The sequence below is a fragment of the Drosophila takahashii genome, chromosome 2R, assembly GCF_030179915.1.
Source record: "Drosophila takahashii strain IR98-3 E-12201 chromosome 2R, DtakHiC1v2, whole genome shotgun sequence".
NCBI lineage: Eukaryota > Metazoa > Arthropoda > Insecta > Diptera > Drosophilidae > Drosophila > Drosophila takahashii.
In genome coordinates this window covers 762,217-784,381 of record NC_091679.1, presented here as the reverse complement: position 1 = coordinate 784,381, position 22,165 = coordinate 762,217, and the positions used below count along the sequence as shown (strand labels likewise).

Here is a 22,165-nt window from a genome sequence, read left to right as displayed (position 1 = left end):
GTCTATACGGATTAGCCACAAACGCTTGACCATTTGGAAGACAACATTCGCCGTGTTATTGCCGATATACGGCCGCAAATGTTGGGAAAAGTCATCGAAAATTGGACGTCCAGATTGGACTACATCCGAGCCTCCGTGGCGGTCATATGCCAGAAATCATATATAAAATGTAATGCCACAAGATTATCTTTCGAATAAAAATGCATGTCAATCGAATAATCCATCGTTGCTTTATTGCAACTTAAAGTTCTATACCTCTAAAAAAACACCCGTTACAAGTGCAAGGACTCAAACGAGCGCGAGGTCGGGGGATCACCCTCATGGTCATGTTATCGAACACCCAGATCAAAATAGCAGAGTCAAGACACTAAAGCTACACACAAACATTTTTTTATACCTTTGCAAAGGGTATTATAATTTCAGTCAAAAGTTTGCAACGCAGTGAAGGAGACGTTTCCGACCACATAAAGTATATATACCAGGGCTGTGAACCATTCCGGTGAACCGGAGTGGTTCACTTTTTTTTAGATAACGAACCGAACCGTAAACCGGAGCTCCGAATTTTTTTTAAAATTAAACCGGATCCAAACCGGAACTTTTTTTTTTTATACTCGGTTCGGTTCACGAAAAATTTATATTGTGTGTTCGTGTTTTTTTATTCAACATTGTGGGGGCTTTCTGATCATATTAAAATAGAGTTTATTTACTAAGGGAAATAAAAATCCGCAAATATTTTGTCTATGCAATGACTGCATCTAACGCAAACAATCTAATAATACATAACTATCATCTTCCAAAACTTTTCGCAGTATGCCCAAATTAAAATTACATGATTAAATCAAAGAGTATACTTTTTGCCTTAACTGGTAAACACTTTATAAATCATAAATCTTCTAACTTTACTTATAAGTCTTAATGTTATGGTACATATTTCAATTAAAATACATGAAAATAAATGTTGACTTTATTATTTCATTAAAAGAAAATTTATTTTTTTGAACCCTGGTTCGAACCTGAACCCTGCTCCGGCTCATCATTGAACCGGCTCGCAAGCCGGAACATTATCTGTCGATTAGGTTTGAACCCCGAACCGAACCCATGCAAAAATAATATGGGTTCACAGCCCTGATATATACTTGATCAGCATCAATTCCTGAGTCCATTTCTTCTTCCTATTGCAGGTATCACATATGTCGGAGCGAGCCGGATCGGACCACTATATCTTAAGGCTTCCATAGGAATAATCAAACAAATATAAGAAAATTCATTGTAACTTTGTAGAAAGTAGACGTTTGGATTTTTGACAACCTAATAACAAAATTTTAAATAGGCACGGAGAATCTGGAATCCCTGGAACTGCACTGATAAAGTGAGCATTTAACTCTAGGTATTTACTTTGTCTGCAAGGGTATATACGTTTGGCTGGTTTAAGCTAGCTTCCTTTCTTGTTTTAAATTAAAATTTTTATGCACGTTACTCGTAGAGTAAAAGAGTATATTAGATTCGTGCAAAAGTATGTAACAGCTAGAAGGAAGAGTTTCCGACCCCATAAAGTATATATATTCTTGATCAGGGGCACTAGCCGAGTTGATCAAGCCATGTCCGTCTGTCTGTCCGTCTGTCTGTCCGTCTGTCTGTCCGTCTGTCTGTCCGTCTGTCTGTCCGTATGAACGCTGAGATCTCAGAAACTACAAAAGCTAGAAGGTTGAGATTTTCCACACATATTCTTGGGCTTCCTACGCAGCGCAAGTTTATTTCAGACGAACGCCACGGCCTTTCTAACGCCTAAAACCGCCCACTAACGATTTTAAAATGTGTCTGGCGGCCACACCTTTAAAAATTTCCGAGAAGTATAAATGCAATTTTGTTGTGTATATTTATACCTATAGAAATGTAGAAGACATTTTTTTAAATCGGACCATTCATTAAAAAGTTATACGCAATCCAAAAATATATATCCATCTCCCTCGCACTCCTTTTAGCCGAGTGACGGGTATTAGACAGTCGGGACACGAACCCGACTATAGCGTTCTCTCTTGTTTTTTTTATTTTTTATAAATTGTTGCTGATTTCTTTTTTTATCTCTTTTATGTTTCTTATTTCTTCTTCAAATGGAAAAAAAGACATGCGGTTAGTTCGCGGCTCGATGCAACGACTGTTTTTGGCGGATGTACACCACTGGTCAAAATAATAAGTATACACGTTACTTCCTCACTTGCTAAGAGATATCTCTACAGTTATTGAGGCCAACCCTCCAAAGTTTTGAAAGGTTATTCTGTCCTGCAATATTTTAATAAACAATGGTTACAGTAAAACCTGTCTACCTGACTATCAGATACCCGTTACTCAGCTAAAGGGAATGCGAGGGAGATGGAGATAAAAACTTTGATCCGCCGTAACTTTTTAAGGAATTATCCGATTTAAAAAATTTCTTCTGCATTTCGATAGGTTTTGATAAACACAATAAAACTGCATTTTTACTTTTCCGAAATATTGAAATTTTTAAAATCGTATGTAAGCGTTATCTTTGTTATGCGTTATTTGCGAAACGTCCATTTTTTCCATATTTTCCAACTTTGATGGAAAATAAAAAAAAATTATTTAATATTAATTTTTTTATACTTCCCTAAAACGTTATTTGGACTTTCTTCTTGATATTAGGAAAGTTGTGCTGCCAAAAAAGGTAAAAAAGTCATGGTCCCAGAAATTGCATACGGCGCAACCTTGTAAAAGATTTGTCCAAAACATGGTTTTAAAGTCCTGAAAATTTGATATGATGTTCAACAGCTCGATAAAGGAACTTTGGTTCTACCATTTTTGGAAAAACCCGCTAGTTTAGCGGGAAAACAGCTATTAATAGCTAAAATACGGAAGGACGTAACTTCTAAACTACTGAGACTTGTGCTGTACCTCGTTTGAAAGCTATTTTAAAATGCTTTAAGCGCCTCCTATATGTAGCTTGTGTAAATGTAACATTTAAAAAGATATGCACAAAACAAATTTTTTTAAACTTTTTTTTAGCTTTTTTTTATTTTTCTCAAAAAGGGCTCTAACGAGATTCCTTAAATTTTGGTATGCATCATGTTACTGTAAAAAATCACGTTTAAAAGAAACTTAAAAAAACAAATACATTTTAAAAAAAGTTTTTTTTTTTATACCCTTGCAGAGGGTATTATAATTTTGGTCAGAAGTTTGTAACGCAGTGAAGGAGACGTTTCCGACCCCATAAAGTATATATATTCTTGATCAGGATCAATAGGGGAGTCGATATAGCCATGTCCGTCTGCCCGTCTGTCCGTCTGTCCGTCTGTCCGTCTGTTTCAATACCGTTTGCGAGCTCAGTTTAAAAGCTAGCGCCTTGAAACTTTCACAGTCGTCCTAAAACATGTGTACGCAGATCAAGTTTGAAAGCCGACCCGATCGGACGTCTATATCCTATAGCTCCCATAGGAACAATCGGATATAGCTTTCACAAAAATGAAGATATTTCGCTCAGTGTAAGAGCTATTGGCATGAATCTTTCCAAATCGTATTTTTTTGTGCGTACCTTGATCAGGGTAAAAGCGCGTGCCGATCGGACGTCTATATCTTATAGCTCCCATAGGAACAATAGGGTGAAATCGGTCAAAATTTGACGTTTTTCAGGATATTTCGCGCAAAATATTAGCTATTCCCATGAAACTTTCCAAATCGTATTTTTTTGTGCGTACCTTCATTAGGGTAAACGCGCGTGCCGATCGGGCGTCTATATCCTATAGCTCCCATAGGAACAATAGGGTGAAAAATTTTAAAATTTTATTTTTTCAATTATAAAATATTTTGTTGTTTATTAATTCATGTTGCTAGTCTAGTCAAGTTTTAATTCGTAAAATCTGCAAGGGTATTAAAACTTCGGCTTGCCGAAGTTAGCTTCCGTCCTCGTTTTAAATCTGATTTGCAGCTTAAAATGAAATTTAACTCTTAAATTTCCTAAATTTTCTTCAATAACTATAGAGATATCTCTTAGCAAGTAAGGATGAAACGTGTCTTGTTCGAAGCTGTAACTTTATTGTGTTGTTTTTTTGGAAATACAGTCTCTCGCGAGAGAGTTGATTGCGTTACGCTGCTTGCTGAACCCTTGTGCTCAGTTTTAGATGAGTATTTTGAAGCATTAAAGTTTGTATTGAGCCTATTTAAAAAGTAAAAGATGTTGAAACAAGTCGAGTACTTTCACTGTCAGATACCCGTTACTCAGCTAAATAGAGATTGAGGTGAAGCTACTGGCTTCATCTAGCGGCCGCTTCACTCATAAAATTAATTTCTAAATTTTAGAAATCCCTCTATTTAATCGGCCTACCTTTAAAAATAAAAAAAAAAATTCTTGTTATTAGAAAATATAGAAATATAGAATATAGAAAACCTTTCTAGATGAAACAAATTCAGAACGAATTTTTCTTAAGGGGTTATATACAGTTGTGATAGATGAAAAAATCGATTTTTTTTATTGCATATTCTTGAAGTATATACTGTTGAGAATACTCTCACAAAAATTCATAACGATCGGAGCATTAGAACCGAAGTTGTAGCTATTTATAGCGCACGACCTGCACATCATCCGAAACTTTAAACGCGATTATCTCAGAATCTCGTTTTTTCCAAATTACCTTTGCGTTGGACACGATTACTAAAAAAGTATTAATCCGATCGACAGCAAACTTATTTATTATAACAATTGCTAGTCCTTGAACGAAGGATTTTCAATTTTTTTGAAAACTTCTTTTTTTAGAGCATAAAATCCAAAATGTTATACCTTAAAAAAGTGCATTTTTTGTTAAAACCGTCGCCATTTTTTTTTTTAATCAAAATTTTTACAAATCCTTTGTTCAGGGACTAGGCAATACAATATACTAACGAAATTTTTTTGAATTGGGGATTTGAGATGAACCGTTCTTGGGATATGATGTTTACCGCAAGTCACCATCGAAAAAAGACGATCTTGGAATTTGGCCATAACATTTTTAATATTTAATATTTTTTTATGAAAAAATTTTAATAAGTACCCAGAAACATGTACTAAACAACGCCGGCAAAACATCGGTAAAATTACATTTTTTGTGCGGTACAACTGTATATAACCCCTTAAAACTAGGAAAATGAAAATCTCATTTTTTTTTGCCGTATTTAAGTGCAAAATCGCCTTTGAATATATAAAAGAAATAGCCCCAGAATATAGAAAAGTAGTCATTGACTTCCTTCGGCTACCGAATGTTAGCGACAAGAAAAACGAAGTAGGACGACTGCTACCCAGCTACCTACTTCTCTGATCACCCGAGCGTCAGTTGTGAAAAAAATTCGTTAGTGATGAACGTGATTCTCAAGCGGATAAGAGGTGAAGCCTTTTTCCAAATATTCAAAGGTATGTACATTAGGGTGGACTTATTTTGTATGAAATTTCTAAGGCTATGCTCTCACCCCCTCATATATAGCCTTTTTGTATCCTTAATCCATTAAAGAAAAAAAAAAGTAAAAAATAATTAGTTTTAGGCGGGCGCAACGGCTTTAAAGTCGTTGATAAAATTCGAGACCCTGGGAGACAATTACAACTTAAAAATAATATTTAAACAATAATAACGATAATCAATGACTTTTAAAGTAAAAAATAATAGTCAATAACCTAAGCCAGCATTTCTTTGACCAAAATTTGTATTGGCGAACGCAAAAGTTATATATAATCTACAAAATTTTAATATATAATCTCTATTTTATTGTGAGTAACAAAAAAAAGTATGGTGAGCCGGGGATCGAACTCCGTCCTTGTTGTTCGGAGACAGAAGCTCTACAGGCTAGGCTACGTGTAACTGATAGTATTCATGAAATAAATTTCTACTTGACTCTTTTATTCGAGAGGAGAGAGTTGACATGTTAAGCAAAGAAGAAAACAAGAGAGAACGCTATAGTCGGGTGCCCCGACTATGAGATACCCGTTACTCAGCTAAAGGGAGTGCGAAGGAGATGGAGAAAAACTTTGATCCTCCGTAACTTTTTAACGAATGCACTATGGGAAAAAAGTCTATTTTTTGGCATAAACTCTAGTTTAAGAGATACAATTTAGAAATTTTGTATACATACTATTAAGATAAAGCTGTAATTTCGGTTTTTGTTGCTTTTTGAATCGTACCATTGTTTTCATCCACCGCCCACGCCGCATATTCAAATTGATTGGCAGGGATTTTTAAAAATTTGTATTTGTGTTGGTAAGAAGGTAAAATAATTTCGGTTTACGTAAATTTTTAAAATTTGTCAAAAAAAAAAAAATTGGTGACATGTACAAGAAAAGTGAAATATTTTCTAAGAGCAGATGCCAATTTTAGCTTTAAAGGGGGTTCAGCTTCTTTATATTTGAGTCCTTTGCAGCAAGGATTTTCACTTTACTTGTCCCTTTCCATGAATTCAATTTTGAAGATTAATGAAAGCCACTTAGATTGTTTTTTTATTAAAAAAAAAATTTTTTTTTATGTTTATAAGTTGCTGGATTTAAGTCATTTTTTTTAAGAAACGTGCAAAAAGTTGCAAAAATGATTAGTTTTGCGATATTAAGGATACATTTGGTAATAACTTTGCGTTTTTACCTTTTTGCAACTTTGTGCCATTTATAAGTTGTACACCACGGAACACAAACAAACTTGTTAGCTTTAAGCTAAAAAGATGCACATTTAAAACAGTTCACAGTTGGACAACAAGCCATAATAATCAAAACATGTAATCTAAGATACATTTATTAATACCTTTGCTACGATTTGACATGATCAGAAATAATAAACCATTTTGTTGCTCCACAAAATAAGCACTGAAAGTTTGCAAAGATATTTCACTTATTTATGCACACAACAAAGTCAATCGAAGAGCTGACTTTGTTCGCTTATCAACACTATAATGTTGTTAGTAAAAAATCTTAGATAACTGTTCTTGGCTAATTAGGGTATGTAAATTCACAAAATATATTTAATTTTTAAAAATAATTTGTAAAATAAGTTGATTTTATGCCAAAAAAAATTGACTTTTTTCCCATAGTGGAATGGTCCGATTTAAAAAATTTCTTCTACATTTCGATAGGTATTAAAAAACACAATAAAACTGCATTTTTACTTTTCCAAAATATTGAAATTTTTAAAATCGTATATTAGCGATTGTGGGCGTTAGAGGGGGCGTGGCACCCTTTTGAAACAAACTTGCGCTGCATAGGAACTCCTAGAATCTGCAAGCAAAATGTCAATCAGCGTTCATACAGACAGACAGACGAACATGGCTAGATCGACTCGGCTAGTGATCCTGATCAAGCATATATATAGTTTATAGGGTCGGAAACGCTTCCTTCTACCTGTTACATACTTTTGCACGAATCTAATATACCCTTTTACTCTACGAGTAACGGGTATAAATATTAAATCTGACAAGAATAGGGTAAATTCCAAGTTTTACACTTAATTTTTAGCGAAACTTTAGGGCCATTGCGCACCGCCTTAACGATGAAATACAATTCATTGAAATGATTATGTTTGATTACATGGGGATGGGGGGAGGGGTTCTTGCACAATGATTACGTAACCATTTTATATTTATTTTTTTATTTAAAGAATTTATTTAAAAACTTGTTTTCTTTAATTATATCTAAAAACTTGGATAGGCAAATAGGAAAGCAGAGAAAAAAATTTTTTTTAAGTGGCTGGGCGGCAAAAAAAAAAGAATGTTTAGTGGTTTAATTACACGAAGATGCCAGGACCTGGAATGGCTTGACGAAGAGTATGTTGGAAATAATTTCAGCGTAGACGAAGCGAATGAGTCATACCAAACTCCATTTATAAACAATATTAAAGATTGGCTTGCATCTCCGTTTGAATCTACAGATTAAAACACCAATTTTTTTTCTTGGGATTACGTAATCATTGGGCGGGGGATTGTTTATTGAAAAATCACCAAAAACGTGATTACGTAATATATGGAAGTGGGAAGTGTTTTTTTTTATTTTTTATCTTTAAGTATTATTTTTAGCTTAAAGTCAAATTTTTTAGGTGAAAAACGCATTTATAACTTGGGACTTTCGAAAAAAAATAAGAAATTAAAAAATGGCTTCCCAGGGGGCGGGTTTTTAATTCTTAAGCGAAATGTAAAAACAAAATGGAAATCCGATCATTTTTAGCGGAGGTACAGTGGCCACCAATATATTGGCCGATAGTATCGGTTATAAAATTTAGTGGATGTTATTAAAATGGCACTTAAAAAAATATTGAAGGTTTGAATTAAATCCATTCAACCAGTTTTTATAGAAAAAAAACGTATTTTTTTTTTTTACTTTAAGGATGCATTTTGCATACGGTTTTACAGAGACAGTGAAAAAGTTAAGGCCTGAACAAGTGAAGAAGTGAGCAAGTAACCAAGTGAACAAGTTAGCAAGTCAACAAGTGAGCAAGTGAACAAGTGAGCAAACTGAGTGTGTTGACTCATTGGGAAAAAAAGAACAAGTGAACATGTTCACCAAAATGAGCAGTTCTTACCCATCACTAACGCACAACCGCAATTGTTTTTCAACAAGAATTTATTTTTTGATTTACAGAGTCAACTTTGTTTATCATTGTTTATTAGCAATGTGTTGTGTTGTCCGCGGATAGAGCTGGTAGTATATTTGGGTCTTGCACAAAAAAAAATACATTTTTAAAAAAAATTTTTTTTTACGGTATTTTATTTATTGAATTTTCTTTCTTAGAGACTAACGACAATTTTTCAAATCTTAATCTAGTTTATATATTTTAATTAATTACAAATTAATTGTTTAGAATAGCGACCCCAACTTATGTTGCTGGGTGGGGAGGTCTCTTCGCCGGAGTCGTGTATAGCTAAGGGTCCAGGTTAGAGACCGCGCAAGGTCATTAGGAGCCTGGAGGGCCTGGCAAGGGCAAGGGCCTGGAGCTTGAGATTATACTTTGCTTTCGCTTTGTCGAGTTCGCCTTTAACTAAGCCTACGTTTAGATCTATATGAATATTTTCATTCCGTATTAGAGCCCTGCATGAATGGATTCAATGAATTATTTTGAATTTTTTGTTTTATATGAATGAATTAATTTGAATTTTGAGTTTAATAGAATTGAATGAATGAATGGCATGAATTGCGAAAAAAGCCATTATTTTCTGAATAAATCTGCCTGAATTTTATTTACTAACATTGATTTATTAAAAATTTTCCCCTTTTTGTTCTCAAAAGAAAGCACAAAAAAAAATTTGGCAAATTCAAAAAATTCATAAAAATAATTCATTCATTAATTCAATTTGAAAAGAATTAGAAAAACATTCAATTTATTTCACATAGAATTGAATTAAACAAATCAGAAATTTCATGGCGTACTATGATAAAACAAAAATTGAATTATTCATGCAGGGCTCTATTCCGTATATACCACGGTGCACCTGTTATTATACCCTTGTAGAGGGTATTATAATTTCAGTCAGATGTTTGCAACGCAGTGAAGGAGACGTTTCCGACCACATAAAGTATATATATTCTTGATCATCACCAATAGCCAAGTCTATATAGCCATGTCCGTCTGTCCGTCTGTCCGTTTCTATGCGAACTAGTCTCTCAGTTTTAAAGCTATCGCGATGAAACTTTCCTGAAAGTCTTCTTTCTATTGCAGGTAGTACATATGTCGGAGCGAGCCGGATCGGAACACTATATCTTAAGGCTCCCATAGGAATATTCAAACAAATATAAGAAAATTCATTGTAACTTTATAGAAAGTAGGCGTTTTGATTCTTGACTACTTAAAAACCAAATTTAAATAAATAGGAACGCTGAATCTGGAATCCCTGAAACTGCACCGAGTGAGCATTCTTTTATTTCCAAAGGTATATAAGCTTCGGCTGGCCGAAGGTAGCTTCCTTTCTTGTAGTTTTCAATATCTTTGATTGAGCTCTCTGGATAATTTCTAAGTTGCTGGCACATGCGTTTCCCCATAGCTCGGACCCGTATGTCCAAATTGGTTTTAGGACTGCATTGGGCCTGGAGCTTGAGATTATACTTTGCTTTCGCTTTGTCGAGTTCGTCTTTAACTAAGCCTATGTTTAGATCTTTATGAATATTTTCATTCCGTATATACCACGGTGCTCCTGTTATAGTTCTCAATATCTTTGATTGAGCTCTCTGGATTATTTCTAAGTTGTTGGCACATGCGTTTCCCCATAGCTCGTATCCATATGTCCAAATTGGTTTTAGGACTGCATTATACAAAAGTATTTCGTACTCTAATTTTAATGGCGAGCGGGCGTTTATTAGCCAAATTAGATTGCTGGCTTTACATTTCAAATGATTTCTCTTAGCTTCGATATGTTTACGCCAGGCAGGGATCGTACGTAAGAATTACTTTTTTAAAAAAATTGACAAATAAGTCTTATTTTTCAATTTTTATTATAAAAGTTGACAAATAACTCTTATGCTTCAATTTTGTTGATTTTTATAATAAAAATTGAAGCATAAGAGTTATTTGTCAACTTTTATAATAAAATAAAGATTGAATTGAAATAACTCTTGAACTGTGGGGTACATTGGTTTAAAATTTATATATGTATAATCTACGCTTTAAGGGGTTATATACCTTTTTTTTTTCAAAAAAACGAAATTTTTTTTTTTGCTGAATCCTAAAGTATATCCCCTAGAGAACATCTTCCCAAATTTTCATACAGATCCGAATAATAGTTCGATAGGAAAACAGCGTTTTGACGCGCTCGACTTCAATAGTTGCAACGTCAACGTAAAACTTTGAATGCGATTATCTCAAAGTCGTGTTTTTCCAAAAGTGCTTTCGCTGTGACCACGATTGCGCAAGAACTATTCGATCGATCGATCTTCTTCAATTTTTTTTTAAATTATTCGTAATGATTGTGCCGAGTTCGTGAACGATTCAGTTTTTATGCGCCAATTTTAATTTCGCAGATCAGAATTTTTTAATAAAATTTTTAGAACTCGAAAAATCAACTTTTTGGAAAAATTGTTACTGTATGCAGAAAAAAGCAAATATTCTTAAAAATAATCGTTCACGAACTGGATATAATACTATACTAACTAAAAATTTTTGGTTTTTTGATATAAGTTGACCTGCTGGACTTCCATCGTGGTCACCGCAAGCCGCTATAAAAAAAAGGGTTCCGAAAGAATTGCCATAACTTCGTAAATTTTTCATATTTTTTCAAGAACAAAGGTTTGTTGTTTCGATAAAAACATGTACTATCTATAAATAATAACTTCACTGTCATAAAATAATTGCTACACACCAAAAAAAAATCCAAAGTTCCCTCAATTTTTTCGCTCAAAAAAGGTATATAACCCCTTAATACCTTTCTGTTGATATGCCATATGTCCCCAACATATTTTTTATAATAATAATATTTTTTACATCATCAAGAATATTTTGGGGACATATGGCATATCAACAGAAAGGTATTAAAGCGTAGATTATACATATATAAATTTTAAACCAATGTACCCCACAGTTCAAGAGTTATTTCAATTCAATTTTTATTATATAAGTTGACAAATATTTGTTGATTTTTATAATAAAAATTGAAGCATAAGAGTTATTTGCAGGGACCGTAATCATTAAGAGTTTTATTTTAAAACTCACTCAATAATCATTATTTTTGAGCAAAACAAATAAAACTCAAAAATAATCATTACTTTTGAGTTTTAAAATAAAAATCAAAAATAATCATTATTTCTGATCAGAAAAAATAAAACTCAAAAATAATGATTATTGTTGATTTTTATTTTTTTCGCTCAGAAATAAAACTCACTTGGACGCCACGGCATTGCTGTGCCGATTTTCGGCGTTTTTTTGCATTGTCCTATGTAGCGAATGTAGACGTACCACCTCCGAAAAAAAAAATTGATCTTGGCTTCTGCATCCCGTTAAATGGTATCATTCTTTTAGTCCAGCGGTCGGGACACACATACGTTGACATTTTGTTTTATATTTGTGTGAGTAATTTGCACTGGGCAGCTCATCGATGTGTGTGTGCAGACCGCTGTTTTACGTTATACATGTGCGAGCAGCGCGCCGGCAGAACAAACCCCTATGCTCACTTAATAGGGCGCTGCCGACCGCTGTTTTAGTCAGTAAAGGAGATACTTCTAGCCTTTGTTTATGTTTATGATGTCTTATGTTGTTTATGTATTAAGACATGGATTTCAGTCTAAATGCTCTTTTCCTTCTCATTCTACAAGAACTACTTAAGGCCGCGAGTTCTTCAACACAACCTGGAACCACATTTACCAAAATACCACTACTTTTTCATATCTTCAGTAGTCCACTAATCTAGGTATAGAAAGTATCCACACAATCAGCTCCTCTTCTTCTTAAGAATTCGCGGTTTTTGAAGAGTCGATTAAAATGTCAAACGATTTATAAGAAAAATGTCCTTGGAGAAAGTATCTTCTTCTTAAGAATTCGCGGTTTTTGAAGAATCGATTAAAATGTGAAACGAACTATAAAAAAAGGTCCTTAGAGAAAGCATCCACTTCTTCTTAAGAATTCGCGGTTTTTGAAGAATCGATCAAAATGTCAAACAAACTATAGAAAAAGGTCCTTAGATTGAGTGTCGTCTTCTTCTTAAGAATTCGCGGTTTTTAAAAAATCGATTGCAACATAGAACCTACTTAAAGACATAGGTCTAAATGAGTGACTAAAATGAGTGAACATACAGATACGATTTTAATTAATTTTGTCTTTCTTGGGTGGAAAGTTGTGCTGATTACTTAATTCCTGAATAAAAACGTATCTGAAATCGATTTTTTAAGAACCGCGAATTCTTAAGAACAACTTATACTGCAGACTTTGTTAACCAATTTCTACTTACCTAAAACCCTTTTCTATACATGGTTTGATATTTAAATTAGTTTTGCAAAAGCCGCGAATTCTTGGAGGAAGAGGATAAGCTGTTCTTAAGAATAAGGGACAATGCTTCTTTAGATTTTAGGGATTTCAAACAGCGGTGGCTCTTTGTTAAATGTTGCTCCAGTATGTATTGTCGAGCTGGCGGCCTTCATTGGTTAATTATTTCGTGTAGAGTAAGAGAGAAAGACAAGTGCATTTCGACTGCAATCCATGGTTAAATACATAAACATAATGTTTGTTTAAATACATAAACATAAACAAAGGCTAGAAGTATCTCCTTTACTGACTATAAGAATGATACCATTTAACGGGATGCAGAAGCCAAGTTCAATTTTTTTTTTTCAGAGGTGTTACGTCTGCATTCGCTACATAGGACTATGCAAAAAAAACGCCGAAAATCGGCACAGAAAAGCCGTGGCGTCCAAGTGAGTTTTATTTCTGAGCGAAAAAAATAAAAATCAACAATAATCATTATTTTTGAGTTTTATTTTTTCTGATCAGAAATAATGATTATTTTTGATTTTTATTTTAAAACTCAAAAATAATGATTACACTAGTTTACAGCCGAAATGCTCCCCAGCAATTGATGGCAAATTCTGTTAGTTTTAGACCCCTAGATCACGAAAATATACCTAATTTTTTTTTCGATGGCACAGTTTTTTTTTAAAGATTTTTTAAAGTTCGAAATGTTAAATTTCGGACTTTTTTCGAATTTCTTCTTATATCTCGGCAGATATCCACTCGATTGGGCCAGTTTTAGTTTTATTTTAAAGTCAATAGATCAGAATTTAACTTTGCCATACAGATTAATATGATCGGATGAGTAGTGGCAGCGCAGAAGCTCGACAAAGATGAAAAATGTGTTTTTTGGTCGTCTGTAAGTCGGCTGTATATATCGTAAAAACTCGAAATAAATCCGTTGAAAAATCATAATGGGTACAAACTTAAAGTTTACATCCTACCGAATAAAACATGCCGGATATGGTCCAAATCCATGGAAAACTGGATTTATGGTGGATTTTTAAAGCTCGGATTTTTCCACTTTTTTTGGTTGACATAGTCCAAATTTAAGATGTAAACAAAAATGAGTGGTGTCGGCAGCCGGGTCAAAAAAAAACTAAATTTAAAAGCTAGAAAATTATAAAATAAATTTAATTTCTGAAAATTCTTTTATGACTGCGTTATGACTGTGAGTGTTTTTAATTAAGTACTATCCATTTGGATAGTTCATTCTTATGAAAAAAGTAACCTTAATTTCAAAAATTAAATTCACTTTAATAATTTTCTAGCTTTTAAATAACCGATTTAGCTATTTAGTGACCCGGCTGCCAACACCAATTACAAAGGCCGACAAAATGTGACATGGGTCGGTGTCCAGGCCTGCCACCATTTTATTTCGATAAATGAGGCTTTTCTAAGCATAGGTTGCCACTACGCCTATAGTCCATCAGCTCTGGTATTTGCGGTATCTTTAATTTAAGAAAATCACAAATTTTCTTCGTCTTTTGGGATATATCTTCAAGAGTGGTCAACCAATTTTGGAAATCTTTTCGGAATTAAATAGTTACATGTCTGTTTTATACGGTCGTTTTGGAAAATTCAATTTAACTCAACCACAAGAGGAGGTGGGCGCATTCAAAATTTTAAAGTCACAGCAAAGTTTAAAAATATTCATTCAATATTCAAAACTACTTAGATCGTTTAGAAATATGTGATTTAAAATTGTGACAGGTTTGGGCACTGTTTGTGAATCGTCACTGTGAACGAAGTAAGAAAAACAATTTTAAAAATTCCAAAGCAATTCACAAAAACCTGATGAGTGTCCTAAACAGTAAGGACACAAGGTGTCTTTGGATGAAAAATGCATTGTTGAAGAAAATATTTTTATTCAATTTTTAAACGCTGCACAGTGGGGCGAAAAAGCCAAAAGTCTGCCTTAAATCAGCGGAGCCCTATAGCGAATATCTTTTGATGGGGCATTCTTAAAGGCAATTAAATATGTAAAAAAACATAATAAGGTGAATTTTTTTAGTTAAATTTTTTTGTTGTAGAAAATTTTTAAGAAAAAAAAAATTGTTTTTTTAAGAAAAAAAATATTAATAAATTAGTTATAGGGTTCTAAGTTTCCCAATATTTTTTTTTAATTTAATTTGATTTTTGAAAAAAAAATTATTCAAATCGATCAACTATAACTTATAGCTGCCATATAAACGCTTATTACAAAGGGGAATGTCTCGGTTCTATTTCAATATTGGTTCATATAAATTGGGATTAAGGCATAATTTATCATTTTAGCTCTATGCTCACCTTTTTTTTTTAATTGGTCTATGATATCTTATAGATGTCATACAATCAATCAAGGAAATATAGCTTATTCAAAAAAAACTGGTAGAAACCGGTATTTATTTCATATCTGTATTTTTAGTTAAATAACATAATTTAAAATTTTAAACCCAAATTTGTTTATTAATTTATCATTATCTTGATCAATACCTTCACATAAGTAAAATATCTTCATGATGTTAGGGCGCGCGGATAACCAGGGCTGACGATATTTCAAATTATGAACATTTCTTGCTAACTTAAACTGCAGTTTTCTCAGAAGAGGCACAAAAGGGCAGGCTAATTTTTTCAGAAAATGTAGTTAAATATCAAAACTTTTTTTAAAAAAAAGAATTAAACGGGGATCTAGGGTGTAACACTACTTTACGTCCAAAAATATCCAAAAAATCCCAATTTTTTTGGACCCCTTTTAAAAAATTAAAAATAAATAGTAATTATGTATCTAAAATTTTTATGGTTTTTTTAATATTTTAAGAATTGGTTGCTCTTAAAATTTCAATCGTTACATATACAACTTAGGCCCTTGGGCGCTTTCAGAAAAATTTCAAAGATGTGTAAAAATACCTTTTTTTCTTATTGGCTAAAATTATGTTTCGATAAATCCACTTTATAAATCTGTAGTGGGAGAACCATTCATCACAGATCACTCTTTCCTTTGGATTTGTATAGAGAATTGAATTGTTTTTAAAGTAGCATTGCAACATTTTGGAAAATCTTAAAAAAAAAAAAAACATTTTGGCAGGCTTTTTGTTCTAGGCGCCCCACAGTGCGCTGTTCACAAATGAAGATTTTTAAACTTTGCTGTGACTTTAAAATTTTGAATGCGCCCACCTCCTCTTGTGGTTGAGTTAAATTGAATTTTCCAAAACGACCGTATAAAACAGACATGTAACTATTTAATTCCGAAAAGATTTCCAAAATTGGTTGACCACTCTTGAAGATATATCCCAAAAGACGAAGAAAATTTGTGATTTTCTTAAATTAAAGATACCGCAAATACCAGAGCTGATGGACTATAGGCGTAGTGGCAACTTATGCTTAGAAAAGCCTCATTTATCGAAATAAAATGGTGGCAGGCCTGGACACCGACCCATGTCACATTTTGTCGGCCTGTGTTATTTTTGTTTACATGTCGCCGCCTATGATAAATCTTAAATTTGGACTCTGTCAACCGAAAAAAGTGGAAAAATCCGAACTTTAAAAATCCACCATAAATCCAGTTTTCCATGGATTTGGGCCATATTCGACTTGTTTTATTCGGTAGGATGTAAACTTTAAGTTTGTACCCATTACGATTTATCAACGGATTTATTTCGAGTTTTTACGATATATACAGCCGACTTACAGACGACCAAAAAACACATTTTTCATCTTTGTCGAGCTTCTGCGCTGCCACTACTCATCCGATCATATTAATCTGTATGGCAAAGTTAAATTCTGATCTATTGACTTTAAAATAAAACTAAAACTGGCCCAATCGAGTGGATATCTGCCGAGATATAAGAAGAAATTCGAAAAAAGTCAGAAATTTAACATTTCGAACTTTAAAAAATCTTAAAAAAAAAACTGTGCCATCGAAAAAAAAATAAGTGCTATTTTTGTGATCTAGGGGTCCAACACTAACAGAATTTGCCATCAATTGCTGGGGAGCACACCAAGAATATTATTTTGTAAAATAGTGTTATTTTTGAAGAATATTATAAAAATCCCAAAAATAAAAATCATGGCGATAATGAATAGATGAAGCAATGAGGATCACTATGGTGTTTTCCTTTTTTGCGTATGTCGATCCTAAGTGCCTGATTTTTTGGTTCAAAAAATAGGTCAATAATCATTATTTACGGTCCCTGGTTATTTGTCAACTTTTATAATAAAAATTGAAAAATAAGACTTATTTGTCAATTTTTTTAAAAAAGTAATTCTTACTTGCGATTCCTGACGCCAAGTGAGTCGTCTATCCAGGTGGACACATATTTAGGAAACCATATCAGTTGTTTGTGGCATAATAATGTTGTTCAGGGATAGTCGAGGGCAGTTTTGTCTGTTTAGGGTAAAAGGAACATATTTGCATTTTTGTTCGTTGACGTTTATGCATCAGTCTGCTAGCCATTGTTCTAGAAGCAGGAGGTGATCTGCTAGGTGTTGCGTTGCTCTAAGAGGACAATTGGTGCATTTGTATTGCATTGTGGGCTTGCAATACCTTGCTTGATGCGATTAAGGAGCAGCTTTTCAAATATCTTTGATAGGCACGGCAGAAGGCTGATTGGCCTATATGACGATGGCTGGGACTTGTCCTTTCCGGCTTTATGGATCATTATGGTGACAGACTTCCTCCATTGTTGAGGATAATATCCCAAATTCATCATGCTGTTAAATATTATGGTTAGAAGATGTATTGCACAGTTTGGCAGTTCTACAATCATTTTTGGGGTGATGAGATCGTGACCCGGCGCTTTCTTTTTGTCTTGGGACTGTATGATTCTTGTAACTTCTTCTGGATGGAATATAATTTGCGGGCTATCTTCAGGATTGGAGATTATTGGCAGCTCAAAGCTATTCGTTGGTAGTGGTTTGAAGACATTTATTCGCCCTCTCTTCGTTGCTGCAGGCCCAAGTTCCTGTTTGCATATGTAGGAGTGATTCACTTTCTATTGGTGGACATATGCCTGAATTAGCTTTCCACAGTGGATATCTTTTGCTATTTGGTGAGAGTGGAGGATAATTCATCTCTATTTTTCTCAGCTTCTAGTGCCTTGCAGAGCATGCAGTTGGCTATTTTTAGGCGCTCCTTGGAGGCTCGGGATCTATGGGCTTGCCACTCTCGACGAAGTCTTCTCTTATTGTATAGCAGTTCTTCGATGTGCCTAGAAGCACGTCTGCTGTTAAATGGTTTATTAGATGTTATAGGTTGCGTGGAATGTTGTGCAGACAGTGTAATAACATTCACTAACGGTTCAACTGAATTGTCGAGGTCTTCTTCACAGGAAATGTTTGGGCGGTCATTACTATGAGTACTTACATACTTTCTGATTTTAAGCCAGTCTGTTTTACCAGTAGTTAGAGAATGTAACCGTTCTGTAACCTGAGGATGGTCGTAGAGGTGAAGCAAGATGGGCGAATGATCTGATGATAGATCTGATAAGTGCTCCACACGAACATGAGCCTGCGGCACTCTTCTTGTGATAGAAAAATCAATCAGGTCAGGTTTCTTATTTGGATCTGTTGGCTTACCCGGAGAAATAAAATCAAGCTTGTTTTGTGGAGTTATTATAGCGTTGTAAAGTTGTTTTCCCTTGAGGTTGATGAGTCGAAATCCCCAGTGGGTGTGCTGTGCATTGTAGTCACCAGCTGTTATAAAGCGGTCACCCAATACATCGAAGAAGTTTAGGAATTCTGCTTCGGTAATAGCGAAGCGCGGTGGGCAGTATATAGAGGCTAGGTATAGGTAGCCGCCTTGGGTCTGCATCTCGTAATGCCTAATGCGATTCTTTATCAAAATTCCAGTACCTCCATGAGCCTTCCCATCAGGATGATTTGTCGAATAAAATGTATGGCCAGTAAGATGAAAATAGTTTTTATTTGTTATGCGAGTCTCTGATATGAGCATGGCGTCAATGTCATATTGATCAAGGAACTGCATAAGCTCGTATTTGTGCTGCGAAATGCCATTCGCATTCCAGAAAGATATTTTAAGAGTAATCATCTATGCAGATTTTGAGTGCGCACAAGCTCCTGCAGAGTTTGCTGCATTACTCCCATTGTTTTTGTTATAGTTGCCAGCATTAACTATATACCACTAGGTAATTGGGATGTGTTTACGCAGATACTTTCCGAAGTATGGTTCGATGCCTGTTGCTGCAACAATCCTGGAGTGGTTTGTTTAAATGTAGGTGTTGGAACTGAAGCGTAAGACCCGTTGTTGTAGCTCAGCGCCTGAGCAAAAGAGACTCCCGGTGTCGTTGTTGATGGTATGTATGGAAGATTTTGGCGGCTGGCTGGGTTTCTAGCTGCAGTTATTTTTTGGGTTAGGCGGTTTTTCATCTGCTTATAAATACGGCAACCTCTGTAGTTGGCCGTGTGGTTTTCCCCACAGTTGCTACATTTTTTGGCAGATTGGCGCTCCTTATTTATTTAAATGTGCATCCCCGCAGACAACGCAGACTGCGCGAAGTTTGCAGTATTTTCTCGTATGATCATATTCTTGACAATTCGTATTCGACAGGTCCATTCCGTTTATGGGTTTCCTCAACCGTGATTCTGCGGTGCAATTGATATTGAAGCTTGTAGATTGGGTGAACTTCATTTTTATTTATTTTCAGGCGTCAGTTCTATCTTGAACATTGGCTGGGGAATTTTGTTTGTTTATTATTTTTGTAGCCGTTTTGGCATTAAAACCCTTTTCTTTAATCCCAGCTATTATTTTAATGGTTTGAACTGTTGATTCCATTCTTTTGATTGTAGCCCTTGTAGCCCTTTGCTACTTTTGAGTTGAAAGGTATAGTAATTTGCTTTTCCCTCATCTAGGTATTTGGCAACCGATCGATAATCTTGTTCGTCGTTTACATGAATTTTTATTACATTTATGTTCCTCGTTTTATAGAACTTGTTAGCTCCAATTTGGTCAGTTATTTTTTTGACTAGCTCAGCACAATTTCCGTGACGAACATATATGGGTGGTGGCCTTGGTTTCTTAGCCGTGGTTGTTTGGTTGGCAGCATTATCTTCGTTTGTGTCACCAAGAATCGAAAATCTATTATTGGTCAGCGGATTTTTCGGGACAGTAATAGTATTTCATTTTAATACTTTTGATGCGTTGGTTTTTCTAGAAGATTGCGGGCTTAATTTTCTTTTTATTTGCACATAGCGATCGATTCCAGTTTGTATTAACGTTCCGTTAGCGTTTTTCGTATTTTTTTTTGTTGGGGGAAGGGTAGCTTGCCGGTCAGAACTGACGATGCCGGGCCCTGAGTGACTGCAGTAGATGTAGTTGTTGTTGGGTGTTGTTGTTGGTTGTTGTTGTTGTTGGTTGTTGTTGTTAGTGTCGAAGTCACAGTGGTAAATACAGGCATTGTGCTCTTAGTTGTTGTACTATTGTTTGTAAGGTCGTAGGGGTCGGGGGACGGGCATTGGGCACTCTACGGCTCATTGGGTGCTGTGCCGCTTGCACATAGTAATGCAGGGGAGAGCGAGCGCGCTCTCGCTGTGTTCTCTTGCAATGTTGCAGTTTTCCTAGGTACTATTGACTCATCAGCTCTTATACAAAGGTAAGCGTTGTTTCTGATTGACGACGTTCGTCTTGTTGTTGTTGCCGAGCTGTGCTCATTTTAATTAATATTCAGAGCTTACACTCTGACACGTTGGCTTTTAATTTATAATTTATAGTTTATATTATTAATTTATCACACTAATCTTAAAATTTTCATGGGCAACACGAGCACTTGTACCCATGACTACCCAGAGCGTCTTTTCGCAATTAAATTCGGTTATTTTCACTATATTTTATAATCATTCGGCGGAGCGATACAAAAGTACGTCTGATGTCGTTGACTGTTTTTATACCCGTTACACTGTGGGGCGCCTAGAACAAAAAGCCTGCCAAAATGTTTTTTTTTTTTTTTTTTAAATGTTGCAATGCAACTTTAAAAACAATTAAATTCTCTATACAAATCAAAAGGAAAGAGTGATCTGTGATTAATAGTTCTCCCACTACAGATTTATAAAGTGGATTTTTCGAAATATAATTTTAGCCAATAAAAAAAAAGGGCCCAAGGGCCTAAGTTGTATAAGTAACGATTGAAATTTTAAGAGCAACCAATTCTTAAAATAAAAAAAAAAAAAAAATTTAGATACATAATTACTATTTTTTTAATTTTTTAAAGGTGGTCCAAAAAAAAGGGATTTTTTGGATATCCTTGGTCGTAAAGTAGTGTTACACCCTAGATCCCCGTTTAATTCTTTTTTAAAAAAAAAGTTTAGATATTTATCTACATATTCTGAAAAAATTAGCCTGCCCTTTTGTGCCTCTTCTGAGAAAACCGCAGTTTAAGTTAGCAAGAAATGTTCATAATTTGAAATATCGTCAGCCCTGGTTCATTCGCGCGCCTTAACATCATGAAGATATTTTACTTATGTGAAGGTATTGATAATAAACAAATTTGGGTTTACAATTTTAAATTATGTTATTTTACTAAAAATACATATGAGTGATTCTTTGTGAAACGTATCGAGATTTTCTTCATGGTCTCAAAACGATATCTAATTTTTATGACACTATCACACCATTTAAAAAGGATTTTTAAAAAAGTTTCAAAAAAATCCATTTGACAGAAGCGAAGATATGGCGTTGCTATTTTTTTGTTTAATTCATTTATAATTTTAAATTACGCTGGATAAAAAATAAATAAAAATACTCAAAAATTATTTTTTTTGCCAAGCTTTCAGATGAAAAACACAACCATAATGGTTCCAATGCAAAATACGGTCCAAACTTTAAAAAAAAATTTTCATTCGTGGTTTTCTGCAAATCATTTTTAATCTTTATAAAAAAATAGTATAATGTTCTATACATAATTCTTGTTGGCTCCTAAAAGTTTCGTCATGGGACCTCCATTACTTTCTGCACAATTTAATAAAACATTAAAAAACAAAGCAGTCTTTCGTTGTTATACATTAAATTATATTAGACGAACAGTTTCGTTCTTCATGAATTCCGGGAGAACGACCGTTCCCATTTAGGTAAAACCAATAGGAAAAATGCAGTTTTGTATAACAAATAAGTCCCTACCAATTTCAACGTGGGACAATAACTTCTTGCTACTTATGTAGTTCTAAGGAAGAACAACACGTTAGCAACACCTTACATCCAAGCTAAGACCATTCCACGTTCTCAAAAGCACCATCATATT

At 34.3% G+C, this 22,165-nt stretch overlaps 1 protein-coding gene and 1 long non-coding RNA gene across 10 annotated transcripts in view; one reads left to right on the top strand and one right to left on the bottom strand.

Annotated features, from left to right (window-relative positions):
• The window catches only part of rl (Mitogen-activated protein kinase rl), a 222,494-nt gene that overhangs the window by 172,947 nt on the left and 27,382 nt on the right, over window positions 1-22,165 (bottom strand). The gene's annotated exons all lie outside the window — the stretch shown is intronic.
• Window positions 1-22,165, top strand: part of LOC138912307 (uncharacterized) — a 110,544-nt gene that overhangs the window by 83,627 nt on the left and 4,752 nt on the right. For 2 of the 3 annotated variants that reach the window (XR_011417831.1, XR_011417833.1), the window contains one exon: window positions 1,182-1,369. This is a non-coding gene — a long non-coding RNA (uncharacterized lncRNA). Of the gene's footprint in view, window positions 1-1,181; window positions 1,370-2,123; window positions 2,728-22,165 lie in introns of those variants that run through there. The other variant, XR_011417832.1, reaches the window with a different exon arrangement.